The following is a 26,251-nucleotide window of genomic DNA, read 5'->3' as shown; positions in this document are numbered from 1 at the left end:
TTCAGCAGCAGAGCAGATACTAATGCTGCGTTAGTGTCATTTTCACTGATAAAATATCAATTTCTGGTGTTTCAACCATTTGACAATGCCAAGGACTTTGGTATCAAGAAATTTATGAGCCTTCAGTAGCGGTGACTAGGGTTAAAGATTTGAATACAGTCTATGACAATTGAGGTATTCAAGCTTCTTCCCCTTTTTAGGGTAGAGAATGTTTATTCTGCATCTGCAGGCTTTTCCCTTTACATTTTAATATCTGTTTTTTAGCCTCTGAAGACTGTCAGCTTTTGCTGAAATCTCACTGGGGCACCCCTACTTTAAGTTCAGTGAGTGAATAAAAATGTGAAGCCCCTGCTTGCCCACCGTACAGTTCATATCACTTAGTGTAGCATCTCATTCTAAGAAGAGACAAAACTAATGAATGGAAATTGGAAAACAAAATGTGGAGTGTCTGGTCCTGTTCAAATTACAAACAACCTTTGAATCCACAGGCTTATGGAGGGGATCTGTACAGATACTGCAAAACAACATCACTCCAGAATGGTTTCAGATTGCTTGTTTTACGATGGCTTCTTAATATTTAGACTTGAATTTGGATATGTCTTATCTTCTGGAAATTTTTAATGTTTCAAACCAAATATTATTTTTCACCTTTTTCTATTTTTCCCTCTTTGGATAGGAATAAGTCCTTTTTGTGGAAATAAATACTTCGAACACAGCAATGGGGGCTGTTGTTTCCCAAGGGGATCCCTCACACAAAGTACTTGGGTCTTATGCATATTTTTTTTTCACAGAAGTTATTAAGAGTCAGTTTTTTTGGGGGGAGGCCAAGGCAGTTGGAGTTAAGTGACTTGCCCAGGGTCACACAGCTAGTAAGTGTTGTGTCTGAGGCTGGATTTGAGCTCAGGTGTTCCTGACTGCAGAGCCAGTGCTTTATACGCTGCACCACTGAGCCGCCCCGCACAGAAGTTATTTATAGCTAAAAGGAACAATTTACAATTTGAGAAAAGGACTAATGGATGTCAAGGGAGATGTTAGTGTTTGACTTCATGTCTTGAAGGTGAAGCTGGCACCCCATGGTAGTTCGGTCACATTAAAAAAAAAAGCTAGAGGTTCTATAACCTAACTAGTAATAGATAAGAGCGCCTTACCCCTCTTCTCCCTAGTAAGTGTTCCAGGCCACTGCAATCAGTGAGTAGATCCCCTACCATGGAAAATAGAATGTTCACCACCTAATCAATGCTACTCATGTAAGCAATATTATGTCCAGAAAATTTTATACCATTCAACCCTATCTAGATCTTGTCAAGGTGATCTGACAACATTAGGGCCCCTACTCTCAGGGTCTACCTTTCTGCTTTCTAAGTAAAGGAAACTCTCTACCAAATTGAGGGATAATATCGTATTACTGCTCCATGTGTCATAAAAGATTCCCTCCCCCCAGCCCCACTGGATGGGTATTGCTGAGGCTATACCACAGTTGCCTGACAGCAGAGTACACAGTGCTAGTCAAGACCCTCCACGTTGCTGTGTGGAAATTGTGTTAGCTCTATATTAGTTGATATTTCTCTCTTGTGAATAATGTATTCAAGTGACAGATTCAGCAGGGAAAATCCCAAACCAAAAGGGTTTTTGGGGCTGCTGCTCTTGCAAGGATATAATTTAATATTGTTAGTGATTAATATTCTCATAAAAATGGCTCTTTCCATCCTCCATACTAGCTCCCTTTGGCACTTTTATGTGGTTTGGCTTTGATATGCTTTGGCTGTAATCTTATACCTTTATAACCTCTCATCCCATCTCACATCAGGTTGGGGCCTTGATTATGTAATGATATTGGTTTGTCTTGTTCTTTGCCCTTCAAGGTAAGATTCATATATGCCTTTCAGCTCCAATTGCATGATGGTTAATCAGAGATGACCATTTCTCCTGTTATCAGTCCTATCATTAGATGGAAGAGCAGTTTTTCCATTGTTATACCATGTAGCTCCGGCCATATGGAGTTTTGCAATAACAACTTGACCTACTGATTCATCTAAAACATTCCCTGCCACTCAACCTATGTTTTCACTCTCAGTACCCTCTTGTGCTCATCTCCTGCAGTATGGTGCCAGTGGTAGATGGCTACCTGGGGAAGCTGGAGGCCAACTGGAAGAGTCTGAATGGAGTCCCCTGGCACATGATCTGTTTCTTCCTGGCTGCTTGCAAAATTTTCTCTTTGATTTGGGAGCTGTGGATCTTGGCAACCATATTTCTGGGTGAGTTAAATCTGTTGTTTCTCTCTGGTATTTTCCTATAGATTCCATTACTCTGTACTTTGTCCTCTTGTCCTAATACTTCTGACAATTTTATTTATGAGTTAAGAGAAAAACAAAAAGATTTTGAATTGGAAGTCTATCCCCTATTGTCCCATACCTGAAATGCTCTGCTTCCTTGCCTCTGACTTCTAGATTCCCTGGTTTCCTTCAAGACTCAACTGAAATCTCACCTCTATAGAAAGTCTTTCACAGTCTCTTCCTTCACCACCAGCTATTAATCCCTTCCTTATAAGATTACTTTCCATTTATACTCTGTGTGTGTGTGTATGTAGTTTGTATATTATCTCCCCCATTAGAATGTGGAAGCAGGGACAACAGTTTTTGCCTTTTTATATCTTCTGCACTTAGCACAGTGTCCAATATGTAGTAAACATTTAATAAATGCTTGTTGATTGAATGAATGACTACAAGTGCTAGAAAAACAAAAACTGAGATTACAGTCTGTTTCTCAGCAAGTCTTATATGGGCCTTCTAGTGTTTCCTTTGCTGCCTTGCTGTATGTGTTTAGAGGTCCTCTGTAGAGTGTGTGACTGAGTGACTTAAAAAAAATCACAAATCAAAACTATTATCACCCTGAGAAATGAGAAATTAATAAAGAAAAGAAATGCTAATGAAAAGCAAATGCTAATTTTCTTCTGCTGCTTTCATCACCACCCCCAGATTTATAGAGAAAATTCTGTTTGAACTATTCAGACTGCAGATTTATAGAGACAATTCCATTTGGACTATTCCTGAAATATATCTAAACTGTTCCAAAACCTGTTCTGGCTATAGGTTGATCTCTTCTGATTATTGTTTTATTTGTGTTACCCCATAGTTTCATCCTTCTCTCTGTCCAAGTATTTGAGATAATAAAACAATGGAAATAATAGATTTTTTAAGATTAAAATGCCCAAATTTTGTGTTACATATTTCTAATGAGATTCTTTTGCTCCACCCTCCCACCCTTTTTCTATACCACTTTATTTTATTAACCCTTCCTTAGCATGAAGTAAATATTTTGACATTTTCATGTATTTGCTCATTCAATAAAAAATTCAATAAATGCGGCGCTTTGATGAAATGGTAGATAACATGTGGACATGGAGTCAGGAAGACCTGAATTTGATTCCTGCCTCTCACCTTTCCTAACTGTGGGACTCAGAGTAAGTCACTATCTTCTCTCACCCTAGGTTGCATCATATGTAAAATGAGGAATAATAACAGAACCTGTCTCCCAGTGGTGTGAGGACCATTTTTAAGATGATTTAAAATATAGTAAAATAGTTTGTAAGCCTTGAAGAATGATATAAATCTTAGCTACTAGTATTATTCACAAATGCAAACTCCTTATTATAAGTTTATTCTTCCTATTTTAGCACAGAGAGCCAAAACTGTTGGTTGGACCCTTGCCCTGGACACATGCTTGTTTCCCTCTATTATCATCCCTCAGCTTCTGCCTTGTTTTCTCTTTAGCTCATGATCTGAACCAGGAGATCCAAGAGTGTGTCCAATAGTGTGTGAGCTTCTGGACAACAGGAACTCCTTTTATCTTTATCTTTTTATCTATAGAGAACAATAGTTCCTGGCATGTAGAAAGTACTTGATAAATGCTTGTAGATTTATTGATTGTTTGAGAGTAGCTGAATGGTTGCCTTTATATTCGAAGAGTATTACTTGTGCCTTTATTGCTCATGGGAAAAATACACATCTTGATAAGATCACAGATCTCTTGGAATATTAGAATTGTTTGTGCCTGTGGGTATATGCACCTCCTAATAATGAAGAAAAGAATTAGATTTCAATGAGAATTAAAGTTCGGTCTGTCCCAAAAATACGTTCTTTCTTTTTCTTCCTTTGTAAAATGTTAATGTGTTGATTAATCAAAGCATAATAATGGATCAGGAAAAATTAAGTTGGAGATAAGAATTCTTGACTGAGATCTCACACTGGTTCCTTATCTTTCTACTTTCTAAGTCCTTTGCTAGCGCTTTGATTTTTTCTTTTCTTTTTTAATGTAATTTTACTTTTACTTTTTTCAATGTGCCAGTGGAGATTTAGCATCACACACTAATTAGAAAATTGTTGAATACTTTTTTTGTCTTTTAATAAGTCATTTAAAATGATGCAATCTTTTTAGGTATGATTTGTGTATTTAATTTTTAAAGAAACAGTGATGTAAGGGGAACAGAAGCATCAAGACAAAGTGCTAGAAGAAAATGTAAGGAGGGAATGCTTGGTTGAGCTGGAGGGGGTGGAGGGAATGAGGGGGCTTCACTGGTACTCGAGCTATTCCCTGAAGTAGGCGTAAGATTTCAAAAGCCAGAGATCCAGCAAGCAGAGATGACCTGGATAAATAAACAGAGGCAGCAAAGTGAGATTGTGTAACAGTCTAGTTTGTCTGGAACACAGAGCATGTGAATGCCTAATAATATTGGAGGTTGGAATCACATTGTAGAGGACTTTAACTGCTGGGCTAATGCATTTGCATTTTATCTTAGAGATGGCATCATATTTGGAGTTAAAGGACCTAGGTTGAAATTTTGGTTCAATTATTTGCTACTTATATGACCTAGCCAAAATCAAGTCCTTTAGGGGCCTCAGTTTACCCATCTCCAAGGTCCCTTCTGCTTTTACTGTGATGATGCCTGGAACTGTGGAAGGTTTTTAAGTCAGGAAGTAAGTGGACTGTATTTACCTATTAGGAAGATGATTTTGACAGCTGTATAAAAAATAGATTAGAAAGGTGGGAGGGAGACCACAACTGATGGGGCCTGAACTGAGGTGGCAAAAGTATGAGTCAGATGTGAGAAATGTTATGGAAGTAGAAATTTATAGGGCTTGGTTATGTGAGTAGTAAGGAAGAAAGAAGAATTGAGATAAGTGCGAAGTTTTGAGCCTTGATGACATGGATGAAAATGGCGCTCCCAACAGAGGAAGATTAATTAAGAATGATGAGGCCAAATTGACGATTAAATATTTTGTTTATATTGAAAAGTTCCTCTGCTGCTATTTGTTAAGAATTAGAGAAATTTAGGGGAGATATTGGAGTCCATGTTTCTGTATTTTTTATGATTCTGGGAATGATTGGTTGTTTTATTTTATTACTTTCTGTTATATTCATAGTTTGTTACAAAGTGAACAATTAATCTTTTTTCACCTAATAGTATTTTATTTTTTCCAATTACATGTAAAAATAAATTTTAACATTCACTTTTATAAGATTTTGAATTCCAATTTTTTCTCCATCCCTTCCACCAACCGCTCCCCAAGACAGCAAGCAATCCGATACAGGTTATACAGCTACAACTGATCTTGGGAATTTTTTGTAGCCTCCATATCCACCCTTGTCTGTATAGATTTTATTAAGAGAGTTGTTTCATCAATAAATCAATTCCTTATAGCATGCCTGATGGATATTCAGCAGTTCACTAGCTGGTCTGAGATTTAAAAAATTATAAGACATACTTCCTGTCCTCAAAAAGCTTATAATGTATTTAGGAAAATGTTACCGACACATATGAACTGCTTAAGAAGTACTTGTCCAACAGTACAATACTAGTTTAAATGCAATCGTGGTTCAGAGAAAAGAGAGACAAAGAACCTGAACTGGGGCTAGAAAGATGGATGTATAAATATTGATAAACCAAGGAGGGAAGATATTCTAGGTAGGGAAAGTAGCAGGACTAAAGACTGTTATGGACATATCCAATGATTTGTTTATGGAATTGCTGCCCATGATACTTTTCAACATTTTAAACTCAGATTTTTTAAATATACTCAGGACGCAGGCTCGGGGTTCTAAATGGCCATTGAGACATGAACAGAGTTCTCTTTAGGCTTATGTAGTTACCAGTTACAGCAGAAAAGAAGAAAAAAGATGCAGCTACCCAAAGGGAAGGGTAAAGATTTACATTTCAAAAATAGCTTGTAAAATTTGTAGCAGGCAAATGGGAAAGAAGGAAGTTTACATATCAAAGATAGTAGAAGGGGAAAATTTATTTCTGGTAAATTGATAACAGTAGTTAGTCTAGCAAATGGTTATCTTAAAACAGAGCTAGAGTTCTATTACTCCTAAACAGTTAATCATCTTGAGCTAATTTTTGGAATTCTCAGCTAAATCCCATACCATAAAGAAAGCCTCAGCCAGAGACATGATTTTCCTTACAATTGAAATGGCCATGCCAGAGCCAAGTAGACAAGGAATTTAAAAAATTCTTAAGATATCCCCCCACCCCACCCCTTTTTGGCCATAGATTGAAATGAAATGTAAGTCTGTGACCATATTCTTATACATCCTGTCAATCTCCTCTCTGGATGCCTCAATACTAGTTTTATGACAAACATTTCCAAAGGCACATGCAAATACTGGTCAGTATTGAGTACACTAGTGAAACAGAAGCAACATAACAAGTATTGGCATTACGTCATAATTGCCTTGGTTTAGCCCGTTCCAGCCAACGAACCCCAAATATCCATTTAAATAGCATATTTCTTATTCTGTTATCTTGGGTTTAGCCATCCCATGAAGACATCCACTTCTGGGAAACATTTTCCTTTGGAAATTCTTTTCCAAAAGGGTCTGTCTTAGGCTAATGTTCACAAAATGTCCAATTCAGTACAAACATCCTGGTGTCCTTAACTAGAATATCACTTGTCATCCACTTCTGGGAAACATTTTCCTTTGGAAATTCTTTTCCAAAAGGGTCTGTCTTAGGCTAATGTTCACAAAATGTCCAATTCAGTACAAACATCCTGGTGTCCTTAACTAGAATATCACTTGTCAGCAGTACCTGGAATAGGCCTCATTCCCAGGGCAGTTTTGGAGAGGGGATCCTCTCAGCAGATCTACTTCCCAGGTTCTAAGTCATTTTCAGAAGTTCCCTAGTTAGTGCTGTTAAAACCTGCTAGGGCTAAGACTTAGTCTAATTGAGAAGAACCTGAAAAAAATCCAGTCACATTGACCTTCCAGCAATTAGTACATGTGATGAAAACCAGTTCAGATCTTATGGAGCTAACCTTAGAAACAATAGAGCCATACATAGAAAGAGCATCAAATTAAGGTACTTGTAGATCATCTGAAAGCTGAGAATTTCAGTCTTCTCACGCAACCTTTTCTTTCTACATTTGCCCGAATTCTCTCTATGATATGGGTAATGCTATCCATAAGCTAGAGGAAGAATCAGACTTTGAAAAATAAGTGCCTTTTGTCTCTTGATGTTATCAGAGTGAGATCTCAAACAGAAAACAAAGAATCTTCCATTTAATAACAGCTCACCTAATAAGATACAAAATATTTTTTAAACAAGTTGAATCTTTAGGGAAAAAAAAAGCTGCTTTATTAAAACCTATCCCTTGTAATTATTTACTTTCTAGTATTCATCCCAATTTGAAAACTGGCCTTCTTAATCAATGAATTAGACCAGACTAAAGACTTCAGCTGTGGACTATAATTCTCTGGACCTTCCAGCGAGGAGCCTCCATAAAGTACAGAGGAGAGGCCCAAGTCATACTTTCTTAACCCCAATAGAAATGGTTCCTATTTGCACTGGCAAGTTGAGTACATGTACTAGCCTGAAGAATCTCTGGTTTTAAGGGGTTTTTTTTTGTCTTTTCCTTGTCATAGGTGGGCAATCCTGGTTTGAAATTCCTAGTCTTTATAGAAGCCTTATGCATTCAAATTCTGAGGAGCTCCTGGGTTCTTTAATGGTGTGTGAATGGCAGTGTTAGGAACCGCCCACCTTGGAGAAGATGACCACTGGCGGGAAGGGGAATCTAAGCCTAGGATGAGTAGCCAGAATTCTTGGGAGTTGCAGCAGCTCTTGACCTCGCCAAGTGTAGTGGACCAGCCAAGGGCAGTGGCACTCTGACCTTAGCACCCACCTCAGCTGGGCAGAGCCAAGCCTCTCCTAAGGAGAGTGGATTCAAGTCCCAGCAGGGCAGTGTCCTCGCACTCGGGCCCATGGTGCCACTCTGACCTAGCACAAGGCATGAGTAGTGGCCATTGTCCTGTCCTGGCAGTTGGCACTGGCAGAAAAGGCATCAGGCATAGATACAAATCCCTTGGATCTCTTTCCTGTAGAACTGTCCATTCATACCCTTTGACTTTTTATCAGTTAAGCATTGGCTTTTCTGTCCATTGTTTATTACTTGAACTCACCATGTCCAGTCTCCCTCCTTTTCTAGTCGTAAGGTTCTCTGATTATATCTTTTGCATTTCTTCTTTAGTACAATTATTTGTTGGTACAGTCAGTTCTACTATAATGCGTGTTTGGAAAAAGCGATTTTGTTTCAACACAATTGAAATGTTAGGGAACAATCTGAACATAATGTGAATTTCACAGATTTTTGTCCTTGGGATTCAGCTGGAAAGCTGCACCATTTCATAATAGCTCATATGCTGCAGCCTTTCGAACACCCACTTCCACAAGCAAACGTCAGGTCCTTTTAGATAAAATAATGTATTTGTTGTGTATCTTCTAGTGCAGAAGGAGGCTTGAGGGGAGAAGGAGAGCTGGTTTGTGCCCACATTCTTCACTCCCTCTGCCCCTCACCACCTTCTTCCACTGCATCAGAGTCCCTGTCGTGGAATTGCAGTCCACCAAAGCTGCCCTCCTAACCTTTGCTGTGGACTTTGACAATGTGGGGCCGTGGGAACTGGGGCGCAAGCCAAGCAGCAGTCTTGCCATTTAACGTGTATAAAATTGTGTTGCTGTTTTTATTAGGTTACTATTCTTTTTTATGCGTTAACGATGAAGTTAACCCTATTGTTTTTATTGTGCAATTTTGCATAGTGTGGTGACTTTTAGGAATACATTTGTCCATTATAGCAGAACTGACTATAATATTCTATAGTCTGCTTACATACACTTATGCATGGATCTGTCATCACTCCTAGGCTCAAGGCTATACTTTAGACAAACTAGATAGCTAATTATCCTCAGTTCTAGTTGTACAGTTGTTTTGTTTACAGCTTAATAAATATTTATTGACTTTTGACAATCTTGTTCACTTATATTTTTAAATTTTTATTTAATTTTTAATTTATGGAATAAAACAAACATTTCCATAACATAGTATTATAAAAATGATTATTGCACATAAAACTGGAAATCTCTTATGTACAACTTGCTATTCCTTTTGAATATATAATAAGGTTTTCATATAAGATTTTCCTTTTTCCCTTTTTTCTTCCCTTTCCCCCCTCCACCCTAGAGATGGCTACCATTAGACACAAATAAGTATGCATATGCAAAAGTATTCTATTTATTAGTTCTTTCTCTGGATACAAATGGCATCTTTCTTCATATGCCCTTTATTTTTAATTTCTATATTTATAATAATCAAAATGACTTAGTTACTCCAAGTTGTTCTTAAAACAATATGGCTGTTACCGTATACAATGTTCTCCTGGCTCTGCTTACCTCACTCTTAATTTCTTTGTGGAAGTCTTTCCATGCCTTGCTAAGATCATTGAGCTTGTCATAAACTTTTCACCTTTTGTTTCTTTCCTCACATTGTTTCCTATGCTAACCTCTTTCTCCACTGCCATTTGATATACTACCCATTCTTTGAAACCTAAGCCAAAATTTTACTCTGATAAAAGCCTCCTCTCTTCCTCTTTGCCACCCCATGCCAACAGTAGGGAATTTTCCCATTTTCTATATCACATAAGCACTTTGATTCAACCCTCTAATGAACTGACCGTTTGCTATTTTGTAGTATAGGATAGGATGTAATTTAGTGAAGTATAGAGAATAATGTGAAATAAGCCTAGAAAGGTAAGGGCTGGCCTGTAGAGGGCTAAAACCCCAGGCTGAGACGTTTGTGTCTTATGGTACAGTCACTAAGGAGCCGCTTAAGATTTTTGAGTGATGGAGGTTCCATATTCTCTGACTAGGCCTGGATGCTCACAAGGTCAGGGTCTGAGGACTGGATTTTGTCTGGGGCCTTTCTGCTCATTGCTGATGCCTCACTGGACCCTGCTGGGATGCTCTGAGGTTGCTTTCTCTGCAAGGCTAGTGCTGAGTTTTTGTGCTGTTGGGCCTGAGCCAGCCTTGGGCTCCCTTTGGCTCAGTCTGGGCTTTGTCCTCAGCTGGTCTTGACTTGTCTCTGTAGGACAGGAATTGGGGTGGGGGGTTGGATTGTTGGGCTGGGTGGGGTAGTCTAGAGGGGATTTTTTTTTCTATTTCTTACTAGATTGATACATCTTTAAGAGCTTTACATGAGTCAGTCAATACTGTAACACTATATTCTCTTAGTTCAGGTTTGATCTTGAGACAAAATATGAGGCTCTCAAAAGTCATTGAATATTTAACACAGGGAGGTTTACTTAGCTTTAGTGAAGCAAGGATATGCAACAAGAAGGCCGTGGCATTTAGCTCCTGGAGATATTGTCCCGTCCTGTCCACATGGACACTCGTTGGGTCAGCAGGGTAGGGGAAGGTATTCTCGTGGGCTTCAGAATGTTGCCACCAAACCTTCAGAGCACAGGCTCCTCATGGGGAAGGGGTTTGCATTTTGTGACCTTAGATAACTAGGCAGCTGTGTCAGGGAATTGAGGTGGGACAATCAGGTCCCAGGGACAGTTTTGTCCTGGGCTTGCCTTGTGTTGGCGAGGGAAGAGAGTTGGGGAGGTGAATCAAGATGAGTCAGCCAGTACCAGTATGCCAATCAAATTCTAGGGGTTCCATTGTCTTCTTTTAGGTAAAACTGCCCTGTATTGTAGAAGGAAAGAAACTGCATTGGGAAAATGCTGGTTCATTATAGATGTTCAAGAGGCAATTGGTGATAATAGGACTGAAGCTCAGGAGAGAAGTTAAAGCTGGATAAGTAGATCTGAGAATCATCTGCACAAAGTTGACAATTGGACCCATGGGGGCTGATGAGGTTACCAAGTGAGATAGTACAGAAGGAGAAGAGAAGATGGCCCAAGAGAGAGTCTGAAGGAACATTCATCTTTAGTAGATATGGCCTGAATGAAAACCCAGCACAGAGGACTGAGAAGGGGAAGTCAGATAGGTAGGAGGGGAACTAGGAGAGGGTCCTTATATCACAAAAACCTGGAGAGGAGATAGTACCAGGAGGCAAGTGTAGCAAAATAAACCTCTCAGGTTTTCAGCCACCATGCATAATATTAGGACCCTTTCTGGAAATTTTGCTCTGGGTTTCAGAATTTGAATTTATACTCATTTCAATTAGTGGTGAGGTTTTAGGGGCAGCTAGGTGGCGTGGTGGATAAAGCACCGGCCCTGGATTCAGGAGGACCTGAGTTCAAATGTGACCTCGGACACATAACATTTACTAGCTGTGTGACTCTGGGCAAGTCACTTAACCCCATTGCCTAACCAAAAAGAGAGACAGAGGGAGAGAGGTTTTATTAATTTTTTTTTTACAAAATATGATGGAGGGGCAGCTAGGTGGCCCAGTGGATAGAGCACTGGCCCTGGATTCAGGAGGACCTGAGTTCAAATCTGGCCTCAGACACATAACACTTACTAGCTGTGTGACTCTGGGCAAGTCACTTAAACCCATTGCCTCGCCAAAAAACAAAAACAAAACAAAAAAAGCAAAATACGATGGAGTCATGCCGATTTATTCTCACATGTCATCTCTTTGCATCTGCCATATGTATTTATTTCCTGAGTGTCAAGGCAGGGTAAAGATACAGTCTATGACTATAATAGAACAGAGCTTATTGGCATAGGTGTGGATGAATACTTCCATTGTTCTTGTTTAGACCATACTATAAGCAACTGAGCTAATTGGCTAAAACACCAGAATTTACTTTTTAACTAACAAATATTAGGCCCTAAATAACTCAATAGGCATTTTACAAAGCCCATATATACAACGAGGTATAGGTAGGCTAATGAGGCAAGGTGGCATCCTAGCTAGAATGGCAAGCCCGAAGTCAAGAAGACTTGAGTTCAAATGTGACCTGAGACATTTATTATATATGGGACCATATATGATAAATATAGTCAGGTAAAACTTAATTTCTGTTTCCTTTATTTTCCTCATCTGTATAATGGGGGTAATAATAGTGCCTACCTCACAACACTCATTCATGCTAAAAATAAACAACAAACAAATCCTACAGAGGGATACTTTTTAATATAAAAAGTATCTAAAGCCCAAAGCAAGTACCACATGTAATGGGGATATTCTGGGTCCCAATAAATATGGACATATAGTAAGGTTGGCTACTCTCTCTACTACTATTAGGATTAATACTTCCTATTATTAGCAATAGCAGTGAGGTAAGAAAAAGAAATTAAAGGCATAATAACAGTCAAAGAAGAAACAAAGCTATGACTATTTTGTGAGAACATGATGGTTTACTTAGCAAATTTTTAAAAAATCAGCAAAGAAATTAATGGAGACTAGATTCAGTAACTTTGCAGGCTGTAAAATAAATGCAAAAATCAATAGCATTTACATAAATCAAGGATAAAATTCGAGAGGCAATGATAGAAAGGGAATTTCCATTTGAAATAATTGCAAAATGCATAAAATATTTGGAAGTCAATCCACGAAAGAAGAGTCAATCTGTGTATTATAAAACCCTTGTTAAAATAAAGAACAATTTGAATAGTTGAAAGAAAATTAAGAGCTTATATTAACCAATATAATAAAAATGACAATATTGCCAAAGTTGATTTGTAGTTTTAATGCTATATCCAAAGGGATACTTTATAGAATGAAATGAAATATTAACAAAATTCATTTATGGGGACAAAATAGGCTATCAAAGGAAATAATTTTAAAAGGTAGGAATAAAGGGGGGATATTACTTCCAGTCCTCAAACTATGCTGTAAAACAAGTAATCATCAAAACCATTTAGGACTGAAAAAAAAAGGAAAAGTCAATCAATGGAACAGAGTAGAAAAGGGAGAATCGAACAGAATTAGAAACTCCTCATTTAATAAGAACTCACAAAACTGGAAAGCATGCATAAGGCTAGGAGTAGCAATCTCATATCTATCTCAGAACTCCTCATAGCCTGATCAACAACTTCGTTCAAGCTTATATTTCCTTCATTTCCAAGATAGAAATTGTAAAGGATCAGCTGATTGAGGAAGACCAGATTGTGCATCACAGGGTACCTGTTGTTCGAGGTGGTGCGGTTGGTATGACATGTACCATCGGTATTTTAATGAAGGATTTAACTGATGAACTTGTCCTAATTGATGTCTTAGAAGACAAACTAAAGGGAGAGGTAATGGATCCCCAACATGGCAGCCATTTCCTCAGAACTCCAAAGATTGTCTTTGGCAAAGACTACAGCGTGAGTACAGATGCAAAGCTGGGGCACACCAGCATGAGGGAGAAAGTCATCTTAATTTGGTCTAGTGAAATGTGAATATCTTTAAATTCACCATTCCCATTATTGTTAAATCCAGCCCTAATTGCAAGCTGCTTATTGTTTCCAATTCAGTGGATATTTGACATAATGTGGCCAGAATGCAAAAAGGCTTTCCCAAAAACCATGTTATTGAAAGTGGTTGCAATCTGGATTCTGCCTTTTTCCATTACTTAATGGAGTAGACTAATGGGAGACTCAGTGCTGACTCTTCAAGTTGTCATGGATAGGTCCTTGGGGACCACAGAGACTCTAATATTCTTGTGTGGAGTGGTGTGAATGTTGCCAGCGCCTCTCTGAAGAATCTTCATCCTGCTTGAGGAACTGATGCTGAGTCAGAGCATTTCAAAGATGTTCATATATAGGTGGTTAAAAGTGCTTTTGAGGCTATCAGCCTGGGCCATTTCTTTGTCTGTGACAGATCTCTCTAGCAGAAAGCATCATGAAGAATTTCCGCCATGTTAAAGGCCTGTATGGTATTAATGAAGATGTCTTCCTTGGTGTCACATGTGTTTTGGGGCAGAATGGCATTTCAGATGTGGTAAAGATAAATCTAACTCTGGAGGAAGAGGCTCATTTAAAGAAGAGTGCAGATACTCTTTGGGGAATCCAGAAAGAGTTGTAATTTTAAAGACTTTTAATGTGCTGCCATTTTACTATCGAGAATGAGAACACGACGGTGGTTAAAGGATTATGTATGATGAGCTTTTCAAGTAGGTCAGATCCTTCCTCTGATTAGCGACTCTTGTTTGTTTAATCCTGTTGTTTGTATAGTGATGCTGGATATGACTTGTCTTGTATACTCATGAAGTGGTTGCTGTCAAAATCAACACCCCATGGGCTGCCTTGTGGGTGCTACAGCTTCCCTTAGGTCCAGAAGACAACTTTTGGTTCCTGGACATAAAACACCGCATAGTAGTGACACTTGGCTGATGGATTGATCACCTTTGTGGCCCCTGCATTTGGGCTCTACAGCATGGCCCCGTGCATCACCTTTCTGGAGGACCAAATTTTGTCTACTGTATGTATATAGCAATAGTTGTTAATTTCCACATTATATTAAAATATCTATATATGTACAACAAAGTGACCAATTCCGTAAGTGTCATACTACCTCAAACACTGAATAAACCATAAATAACTGATTAAAAAAAAAGAAAATGGAAAATCAGTCTGCTTAGACAAATACACCTTATTTCATAATAAAATTCAAAATGGATTCATCATCTTAATATTAAAGATGATATTACAAAAAATTAAAAGAGAAGCAAATGTAATGCCTCTCATAGTTATGGGTGGACAGGATATTTTTAAACAAACAGTGACAGAAGATAGGAATAGTCAGTGTTGGAGGGGCTGGGGAAAGGCAGGCATTGGTGGTAGATATGTGAACCTTTCTGGGAACAAACTGGTAATTATACAGTAAGGGGGAAAAGATACCCAAAGTCTTTGGCCCATAGATTCTACTGCTAGGGATATTTGCCAAAGAGGTAATTTATAAAAAAGAAAGGATCTACATACACAGAATATTTATAACAGCACTTTTTTGTGGTATCAAAGAACTGGGAATAAAGTAGATGCCTGAAAATTGGGGAAAACTTGAACAAATGGTGGTGCAGGAATGTGATGAAATATCACTAAGATGTAAGAAATGGTGACTGTGATGAAAGAGAAGTGTAAAAAGATTTCCCAAAATAATGAAAAATAAGCAGATCCAGGAAATCAGGGTACAAAATTACTTAAAATGATGTAAAAACAAAGAATAACCACCACAAAACAATTGAAAATGCTTGTTGCAAAATCACGAAGAACAATCTTGATTCTAAAGAAGATTTATGAGAAGAAACTTTTCCCACTTTTGCAGAGATTGAGGTGCCGGGGCAGGGGAAGGCTCCCTTGGGTGTGCAAGATCGCATTTATTGTCAGATTTTTTAAAATATGTTGATTGGTTTTAAGGATTTCTTTTTTCCATCTTTTTCTTTAAAAAAATTTTTTGTTATGAGAAAAAGTTTTCTGGGGAGGGAGAGAGGGAAGGATGCAGGGGGAAAGTTAAGCGGCTTAACAAAGTTATATTTTAGATTTTTATTTAGAAAACTTGCCTTGCATATTTATATACTAGTAAAAAGGAGAATTGAAAGGAAATTGATAATTATTTACAAAAATATAAAATACTCAATGTAACAATCAAGGAACAGATATTTTAAAGAATCCCATCTATGAAAAATAAATTAGTCAAGCATAAATGCCTGGGGACAGAGGGGATTCCAGGCCACATAGATTTGCAAAATCATTCTATTAAACTTTTAAAGAGAAATTAATGTCCGTGCTACAAAATACCATGTTACAAAATACCATGTTACAAAAGTTATTCTTCAAAATTAGAGATCGTAGGCATTCTGATAGATACCTCTTAGGAGATAAATGTTGTTTTGCCATCCAAAGAAGGGAGAAAGAAAGCAGAGAATGAGAACTAGAGACTGATCTCACTGAAGGATATTGATATAAAAATGTTAAATAAAACACTGACAAGTAAATCATAGCAATGTAACCAGAATCCAATTGACTATGATCAGGTTGGAATCGCATTGGAGATACAACAATAGTTCAACATTAGGAAACAATTAACATAATTAACTTTTTAAACAACAGAAATTTAGAAAAAACCCATGTAATTATTTCAATGCAGTCTGAAAAAAATCTAACAAAATTTGCACTCATGTTAAAGATCCTAAAAGGAATAGACACAGAACTGAAAGTAATTACATGGAGTGGCTTACATAGGGAAGGGGCTTTGGAGGAGGAAGATTTTGTCCAAAGGAAAGGCAAGCCTTCTCTAGGTCCTGTGGGGAGACGACAAATAATCTTGAAGCTTAGGTTCTGAATGCAGCCAAAGCTGAAGGAAGTAGGAAGCACTGCACGTAAAAGAGCACAGTTATACTCCTTCTGAAGAGAGCTCAGCACTAGTGGTTCTAGGCAGAAACAAATTTATTGCTGCTCCTTGAAACTTGAGTCCAGGAGAGGAGCAATGATGCATCCAGAAGCCAAGCCACTTTCTTAGTCCTGCTTGGTAGCTGCTACCTAGCAGCAAACAGACTGTCCAGCCTTGGCTCACAGCCCCTATCCAGTGCCTTGGCAGGCCGTGGCAGTGGCCTGCCTGGTTCTGTCTGGTAGCCAGTGTCCGGTCCAGCTGCCATGAAACTTGGCATACCCAAGGGGAAAAGAGGAAAAGCCTACTGAAAGAAGGCCCCTCCTAGCTTTAAGGGAGTCATCTTTATTTGCTAACGAGCAAAGAATTATTTGGTTTTGAATAGCTTTTTGGAAATGACAGTATAGCCAAACAACCATACTTCAGTCCTATAATGAATATGGATGTGGCCAGCCAATTGAGGGGTGGCATGAGTAACCCCAATAGTGATTTTTTGGGAACTAAGTACACGTCTTTACATTTATTTTTATTGCATTTCATTTTAGAAGATTCAACCCAATTCTCTAACCTATCAAGGTTAGCTGTCCCTTCGAGCTCTGTATCAACTGAGAATGTGATAAGCATGCCATTTATGCAAAAGCAAGATATCAATCCATGCAAATCCAAGATAATGATAACAATGCTAAACCTCATAGGGGAAAGCAGAGACGTCTCTGAGTTACTACATTGGAGACTTCGCTGATGTTGAACCATTGACAGCTACTCTCTGAGTCGTCCAAACCTTTCTGAATCCATCTGATTATATCATTTTTTAATCCATAGTTCTCTATAAGGATAAAAGCATGATGTGTTTTCTCAAAAGCTTGGCTGCCAAACTACATAGACTGTATCTACAACATGGCCCTAATAGGATTGAGGATAAGGACTGCACCTGTCATTTCATTGATAAATGGTACTAACTCCCAGTTGAGGAAATCCCTTCTTCCAATACAGCTTGGACACTGTCTCTGCAACTAGAATCATAGAAAGTTGCCTAGATATTGAGATGTTAAGTGATGTCTCCAGAGTTATGTAGCCCATTTTCTCATAGATGAGATTGGTCTAATAATCCAGTCAATAAAGGAAATATAGAGAAACTGTACCCCTAGTCTCTATGGGAGGGGCTATTGAAGGTGGTCTCTGTTACACAGCCAACATCCTTTATTGATTCCTTGAGCATTGCGCATTTATTTTCTGCTTCATTTGTTATTGTTCAGTTGTATCTGATTTCGTGACCCCTTTGGGATTTTCTTGGCAATATTCTTACGTATTTGAGTTCAAATCCAGCCTCAGATACTTGCTAGCTGTGTGACCCTGGGCAAGTCACTTAACCCTGTTTGCCTCAGTTTCCTCATCTGTAAAATGAGCTGCAGAAGGAAATGGCAAACCACTCCAGTATCTTTGCCAAGAAAACCCCAAATGGGGTCACAGAGAGTCAGACATGACTAAAATGACTGAACAACAACAATAAAAAAAACAACAGTCCCTTCTTGTCAGTGCATAATGATAAAGCATTTCATGCTATAATGGTAAAAGCAGTGGCTCTGGAGTCTGAGGATTTAATTCAAACTCTGTCTCTAATGCTCACTACCTCTTACCATCTGCATTACCTTGGTCAAGTCATTTTTCTCTTCATAAGCCCCAGTTTCTTCATCTATAAAATGAGGGGATGGGGGGCAGCTAGGTGGCACAGTGGATAGAGCACTGGCCCTGAAGTCAGGAGGACCTGAGTTCAAATCCGGCCTCAGACACCTAACACTTACTAGCTGTGTGACCCTGGGCAAGTCACTTAATCCCAACTGCCTAAAAAATTTTTAATTTTAAAAAATATATAAAATGAGAAGATGGAGATTAGATGAGATGGGTTCTAAGGTCCTTTCTAGTTCTAGATCTATGTTTCTCCATTTTTATTGCTTACCAATTTCAAAAAACTGGTGTTTTCATATCTTATCTGTTCTTCTGATACCTTTCTATCTAGTGAGAATAAGATATAGACCATATTTGAGTAAGTGCTCCCATATAGTGCCTAGAATGTGAAATAATAAAAATGACCAAAGAACCAATGTTATTTAATCATAATGTATTGGCAAAGATGGAGAATGTGAGTATGAGATGTCCATTTGATTTTTAAAAATAATTTATTTTATTTTCAATTCGTGAAACAAAACAAGTATTTCCATAACACAGTGCAGTAAAAAAGATGATTGCACATGAAACTGCAAATCTACAACGTGTAACTTGATATTCTTCCAAATTTGCAACAAAGTTATCATGCAAATTTTTTTCCTTTTCTTTCTTCCCTCCCCCCCCCCCCGCCCCAGAGATAGATATGATTAGACACAAATAGGTGTGTATATATATAATATACATATATACATGTATATGTATATATATGTATGATGTGCGTGTATGTGTGTAAAATTATCCTATGTGTATATTATTTATGAATTCTTTCTCTGGATGCAGATAGCATTTCTCTTCAAGTGTCCTTAATTTGATTTTTAAAATTTCTCATCAAAGAATTCAAACATTATAATTTTAAAAAGAATAATATGAAACAATACTAGAAAAGTTTGTGAGAGCCAGATTATGGACAGATTTAAACGTCAAACAGAAGACTTTGGATTTTACCCTGAAGGCCAATTGAACTTTCTGAACAGGACAAATATGGTCAGATTTGTGTTTTCAGTGTATTAATTTGCAGTTTTGAGGAGGTTGAAAGAGAGGGAAAAAGCTGGTTGAATGGAGACTAATTAGGAGGTTATTACATCTAGGTGGGAGGTGAGGAAATCCTAAAATTGGATTTTCATATATTAAGTATATGAAATTTATTATTTCATAGATTAAATACAAAAGGAGCTTATCTTCCATTCTATAAGCCTTCTGATAGTCAACTGATTGGCTCATAAAAGTATATAAAAGGAGAACAAAACCTTTTTAAATTCTTATGAAAATTCTTAAACTGAATAAAAAAAAATAAAGATATCTACAGATTGATGACCCTTCCTTCCTCCCCCTACTTTATTTGAATGGTTTTGAATATCTTTTTTTACATTGAAAGGAATTTTAAATAATTCTTATTGTTTAAAGAAAATTTAGCTACTTCCTTTTGCACTATATTATTCTGTATCAGTTAGGTAATTTACAAAACTTTAAAAATTATTTTCTAGTGGTTTTTTTGCCACATATGTGTAACAATGTGTGAAATGTTAGAAACATGGAACTCTCATAAGTGGTAACAGTATAAGGTTAGTAAGCCTATGCTTTTATCTGAACGACTTTGGGTTTTTGAGAGGTGGATGGGGTTGCGGCATTTTAACTAATTATAAAATGCCATGGATAAAATTACATGAAAATAAATTTATAGGTGGAAGAAATTTTATTTTAGTGTGGAATAGTTTAAATATGGCTTTTGGCATGGTTTATTGTTATTTCTACAATTTCTACAAGCAGATTTATAACTTACATTTTTACATAGAACATTTTTCAAAACTGCTTTTCATCCCCACAAAGAAATCACAGACTTACCATAGCTGAATGCATGTGAAAATTCAGAAAGTTCAAAACACAGCTTTTTTATGCAGAAAGTTGCATGATTTTATAAATGGGATGGGTTTTTTTAAATGTTGAAAATAATGTGGTTGAAGAAGTGAACTAGAACTCTAAAGTCCCATCTGATCCTGAAGCTCATAAAACTTCCATCCCAAAGTGTGTCTAGGAATATTTTGAAGGAGAAGAAGAAGCATGTGACCTAATAATGAGATCATACATTCCATATTGGTAAAATGGTTTATGTGATGGCAGAGAGTCAGGGATCATTGAGTCTTAAATGGGAATGCAGATGTTGATTTTGTCTGAAAAGAATTAGGGCCAATTTTGTAAATAATCTTACAGTTCTAGAAATGTTAAGGAAAAAGTGAACAAATTAAGCTTTTGTAATTATATATTAATACAGAAATGGCTTTTATTCATTTATCATTTATTTTTAATTTTTAAAAAAAGTTTTATTGGTGTGTTTTGTTTTTACATTGCCAACATTTGCAGGTTACTTCCACTCCAAGAGAGGTTTCATAACAAAGTAAAACAGTTAAGGAAAACGAATAATATAATACTTTCAAATGATAATGCATCAAACATTGCATATTTGTAGCAGCTCTCCCACTTCTATTTAAAAAAAAATGGAAATCTATTTCATCTCCCTTTCACCCTGACTCCATTAAAAAAAAGAAAAAAATTTCTAACAAATATGCACAGTCAAACAAAACGAATTCCTTCAATGACTGTGCATAGCTTCATTCTGTACCCAGAATCCATCATCTCTTTTTAATGGAAAGTATGCTTCATTACTGGTCCTCTAAAATCACGAATCGTTGCAATATTGATCATAGTTCTCCTGGTTTTCAGAGGCATTTGTTTTTATAGTATTATTATTGTATAAATCATTATCCTGGTTCTGCCCATTTCATTCTTTATCAGTTTATACAAGTCTTCAAAGTTGTTCATTTTTATAATATTGATCTTATCATATGAAGTGTTCTCTTGGTTCTGCTGACTTTTGATTAGTCACATAATTCTTTTCATGTCTTCTTAAAATCATCTATTTCCTTTTTTCTTACAGCACAAAAGTATTTTTTCGTATTCATATACCATTATTTGTTCAGCCATTCCTCCGTTGTTGAACATCCCTTATTTCTAGCTGGTGTTTTCCCTACCACAAAAAAAAAAAGTTGCTACAGATATTTTTGTTTAAAAAAGAAAAGAAACTTTTCCCTCTTTCTTTGATCTATTTTGGCTATAGGCCTAACAGGGGTATAGCTGCATCAAAGGACACATACCATTCAATAACTTTTTGTACAGAATTCTAAAATGCTTTCCAGAGTGGTTGTACCTTTTCACAGGTCCACCAACAGTATATCAGCATGCCTGTTTTCCCACAGCTCTGCCAAAATTTATCATTTTCCTTTTTTGTCATTTATACCTCTCTGGTGAAATGAGGTAGAATCTAAGAATTGTTTTAAATTTCAGTTTTCTAATTATTTTTTCATATGGATATGGATAGTCTGTGTTTTTTTTAAAACTGTCAGTTTGTATCCCATTTATTATTTAGGGAAAGACTTTTATAAATTTGAATAGGTTCTTTCTATGTTTTAGAAATGAGACACTCATCAGAAAAACTTGTTGCAAAGATTTTTTTTCCTATTAATTTTTTTTTATGTTGCAAAGCTTTTTTCCCCAGTTAATTATTTCCCTTTTAATCTTAGCTTTATTGGATTTGTTGGTGCAAAACCATTTTTAGTTTTATATAATCAAAATTATCCATTTTATTTTCTGTGATCCTCTCTATTCCATGTTAAGTCAAGAATTTTTTTCCCTGTGTTTGTCTAAATTTATGATATGACCTTTTATATCTAGAAGATGTTCCCTTTTTGGAGCTTATTTTGTATAATATATAATGTGTTGATCTAAATCTAATTTCTTCAATTTTGCTGTCCAATTTTCCTCATAGATTTGGTCAAATAATGAGTCCCAATAGATCGGGTCTTTGTGTTTGCTTTTGTGTTTGCTGAACATTGACTACTGGGGTATTAGGTACATTTGCATCTGTGTATTATGTACCTAATTTGATAGATCTTCTGCAAGAGAACAACAAATCAGGTGGTTCTGAACTCCTAGCCAAGATTACAAGAGACAGATGAGTCCCATAAAACAATGGATATTCCTTAATTGTCAGAGAGGGGAATGATTAGCCATACCTAAATGGCAAACCGGTTTTCCTACTATAGCCAATTGTAATGTTTTAAAGTACCTCCCCCTCAATTTCTATATGTCAATAAAGAGGATTCCCTCCCCATCCTCCTTTTCACTGGAGGTGCTGGCCTTACTGAGGTGGCCAATCTGACCCTTATGTTAATATATGTTTCACTGTTAATAAACTGATTTTGCTTGGAGTATATACCTCAGTATACCTTTATTCCACTTACCACATTCTTCATTTAGTGTTCATTCTTTTTCATTTCTAATATTGCTAATTAGTTTCACTCTTTTTCTTTTTTTAAGCAAATTAGCTAATAGTTTATTTTTTTTAAATTAGCACCCAGTATCACTGGTTGCTTTTGTCTGTTTTCAGTATTGTTAATTTTTTTTTAATTTTCCAGATTTCTATTTTGGTGTTTAAGTGGGTTTTAAAAATTTGTTGTTTTTCTAGTGTTTTTAGTTACATTTTTAATTTATTGATCAGTTCTTTCTCTTTTTTGTTAATAAAAAGTATCCAGCAATATGTATTTTGCCCTAAAAACTGCTTTGGCTACATCCTAAAAATTTTGGATTGTTGTGGAATCTTTAATGGAATTATTTATAGTTTTCATGATTTGTTCTTTGACCAAACAATTCTTTAGTATTATTGTTTTAAATTGATTTTAATACTTTTTTCAGTTCTTTATTTAATATAATTTTATTACATTCTGATCAGTAAAGAATATGCGTAATATTTCTGCTTTTCTGAATTTCTGAAGTTTTTATGTCTATGATTTTTATAAATGTGCCATACACACTGAAAATATGTGTGTGTATATGTGTATATATGTGTAATACATACACACATATAATTATATATCATATGTGCAATAGAATATATAATTATATATGTTACATATACATATGTGTAATATATATTAATACACACATATTCCTTTACATTTCCATTAACTTATCACCAGAGGCTTACCCTGTCTAATTTTTTTTTGGTATTCAGCTTTTTAACTTTTTTCCTGATTAATTTTTTCATTAGATTTATCTAGGAATGATAGAGATAGATTTAGGTCCTCCATTTTTATGGTCTGCTGCCTATTTTTGCTGGTAATTCATTTAGCTTTTCCTTTAAGTATTTTGAAGTTATCTCATTGAGTACATATATGTTAAATGCTGAAAAAAATTCATTGTTCAAGTTATGTTTCAACAAAACTTAGTCCTCCTGTTTATCTCTTTTAATTAAATGTATTTTTGCTATTGCCTTGTCTGAAATCAGAATTTGTATTTGGGTGTTTAATTGGGATTTTAAAATTTGTGTATTTTTAGTTCCCTAGTTCATTGATTTGCTCTTTTCTGTATTCTGTGGAGGCATGACAGATTTTGCTACCACCCCTTATTTTAACTCTGTGTGAGTCTTTAAAGTGTGTTTCCTGTAAATAATTTAGCTCTATGTTTTGCTTTCTAATACATTCTGCTTCTACTTTATTTTTAATCTCTTCTGTTTTATGAGTACGTTCATCCCATTCACATTCAGTCAGGAGAGTTGTGTATTTTGTTCTCTTATATTTTTTCTTCTTTATACTATTCTCCCCCTATTTAAGTTATTGCCCTTCTTTCCTTTCTAACCTCTTCTTCACTATTCCCTCTCTAAGCTTAAGATTTGTTTTGCTTTTGAATAATCTATCTCTGAATCTATTCTCCCTCTTATATTCCCCCTTTCCTTTTCTATGTATTCCATGTTGAGTTCACTGCATTTCTATACCGAACTTTGTGAGTGTGTGCACACATGTATATGTTCTGTCCTCTTTTAATCAGTTTTGATGAAAGTGAAGTTCAGATGACTCCTACTTCTAATTCCTTCTATGTTTGCTGAGAGAGAGAGAGAGAGAGAGAGAGAGAGAGAGAGAGAGAGAGAGAGAGAGAGAGAGAGGTTTGCTTTAGAAAATCGTTTTGACAGCTGAGTGTAGGATAGACTGGAACACAAAAGAGACAAATCAGGAAGATCAACCAGAAAGCTATCATAATAGTCCAGGTATGAGGTGATGGGGGCTTGCACTAAAGTGGTAGCAGTTTCGGAGGGTAGAAGGGGCATAGATGAGAGATGTTGTGAAAGCAGGTTGTTAAACTTTGGAAACATATTGGATGGGGGGCAGGGGAGTGAAAAATTAAGCATTATATCTAGATGGCAAGCCCGAGTGATATGGAGGAATGTAGATGCCCATGGTGAGGTAGTGTGACGTGGGTGAAGATCTAGCAAAGGAGTGCTCACTTCGGCAGCACATATACTAAAATTGGAACGATACAGAGAAGATTAGCATGGCCCCTGCGCAAGGATGACACGCAAATTCGTGAAGCGTTCCATTTTTTCAGGGTGTCTTCAGCTGGCACGTGGCTGAGGTTTTGAAAGTTCCCCCTCCCCTTCTCCAGGTGGTTCCGTTTTCAGCCAACGGAAGGGCCCTCACCTCAGGGATTCGATCAAGCACACAGCCAGCTGCCAAGCGGCAGAAGCTGAACCCGGCTGATGCCTCCAACCCTGTGGTATTTGTGGCCACAAAAGACACCAGGGCATTACGGAAGGCCTTGACCCACCTGGAAAAGCGTCGGGCTGCAAGGCGGCCCAATTTACCACTGAAGGTGAAGCCTCCACTGCCAGAGGTCAGGGCCCCGATTGCTCCGCCTCTGCCCCCACACCCTGCCAGGACCAATGAGCCTATTGTCATGGAGGATTGAGCATTCTTGGGGGGAGGGTGGCCTCTGGACAGGGGCATTGACCTGTGTGCTGGGGTCCTGGGAGGGTGTTGGAGTGCTTGTTTGTAGCTTCTGACACCACGTCTGCCTCTTCCTTGGCCTTCTCCAGGTCCTGGGGAAGGAGGAAAAGCCCCACACAGGATGGCCTGTTTTGGGGGGTACAGAGGACTCAGTCCTGGGGCAGGTTTTTTTTGGGGGGAGGGTTTTTTAAAGTTTTTTTAAATTTTTCCTCCCCTTGTTGGGGAGTGTGGGAGGGGAAAGTAGGGTGCCAGTTGGTACCTGTGGGGGTGGGGCGCGCACTGCCATGTCTCAAGACTTGTTTTCTTTTCTAATTTTGGGTTTTACTCCCATCCAATGTCCCTACTTAATTGGAGTTAGAGGCCTGTGGGCTCAGGCAATCCCAGTTCCTGGTGCTCACTCTTCCTTCCCTTCCCCCACATCCCTGCCTTTTCTACACCAGCTCTCAGAAATAAAGACCCTTTGTCCGTTTCTTAACCTTGGAATCTGTAATCCATTCTTAGATACACAGAAATAAAAAGCTGTTTTTCTTCAAAAAAAAAAAAAGATCTAGCAAAGGAGACTGAAAAGAAGTGCTCTGATAGGTAAGAGGAGAACCATTGCACTTAGCATCTGCTGCCCTGCCTGGTTTCAACTCCACAGAACAAGTGGAGTTCTCACTCACCAGCATGCTCTTAATTCAAGCCTTGATTGACCTCTCCTCCCTCAGCCTCCTCACGGTTTGGAGGGCTGGAGGGTAGAATACTTAACTCCTTCCAATGCCTTCCCTTTTAGAGGACAAAAACTGGCCTCTCAGATCACTTCATTTTGCATCTGCTGCTCTGCCTGGTTTCAACTCCACACAGCAAGATGCCTCCTTGCTGGCTGACCTCTGGTGTTCTAGGTTCCCTCCAATCCCATTCTTGCCCCCTTTTGTGTGTTGTCTCCCCTGTAGATTGTAAGCTCATTGAGCTGTATTTATTAAACTTAGAACAATGACTGGAAATTTGTAGGCGCTTAATAAATGTTTATTGGATTGAACTGGATTGGATTAAGAGAGTTGAGTCCCCCAAACAGAAGAAAGTATCAAGGAGAAGAGGATGATCAACAAGGTCCTGCAGAGAATGATGAGG

General features: G+C 37.4%; 1 protein-coding gene, 1 non-coding gene and 1 pseudogene across 5 annotated transcripts in view; all 3 read left to right on the top strand.

Annotated features, from left to right (window-relative positions):
- The window catches only part of LOC110209711 (L-lactate dehydrogenase A chain-like), a 32,095-nt pseudogene extending 17,810 nt beyond the window's left edge, over positions 1 to 14,285 (top strand).
- MAPK10 (mitogen-activated protein kinase 10) overlaps positions 1 to 26,251 on the top strand; it is a 165,077-nt gene that overhangs the window by 33,599 nt on the left and 105,227 nt on the right. For 3 of the 4 annotated variants that reach the window (XM_020988334.2, XM_020988338.2, XM_020988339.2), the window contains exon 2: positions 2,101 to 2,255. The gene's annotated coding sequence lies outside the window, so the exon portion shown is untranslated. Of the gene's footprint in view, positions 1 to 2,100; positions 2,256 to 24,806; positions 25,029 to 26,251 lie in introns of those variants that run through there. The other variant, XM_020988336.1, reaches the window with a different exon arrangement.
- LOC144455541 (U6 spliceosomal RNA) lies at positions 24,635 to 24,741 on the top strand. The gene has a single exon (XR_013484260.1). It is a non-coding gene; the product is annotated as a U6 spliceosomal RNA (small nuclear RNA).

This window comes from Phascolarctos cinereus, unplaced genomic scaffold (assembly GCF_003287225.1).
Source record: "Phascolarctos cinereus isolate Bilbo 61053 unplaced genomic scaffold, phaCin_HiC Scaffold_9;HRSCAF=440, whole genome shotgun sequence".
Classification (NCBI taxonomy): Eukaryota; Metazoa; Chordata; class Mammalia; order Diprotodontia; family Phascolarctidae; genus Phascolarctos; species Phascolarctos cinereus.
This window is presented reverse-complemented; position numbering and strand designations above follow the sequence as displayed.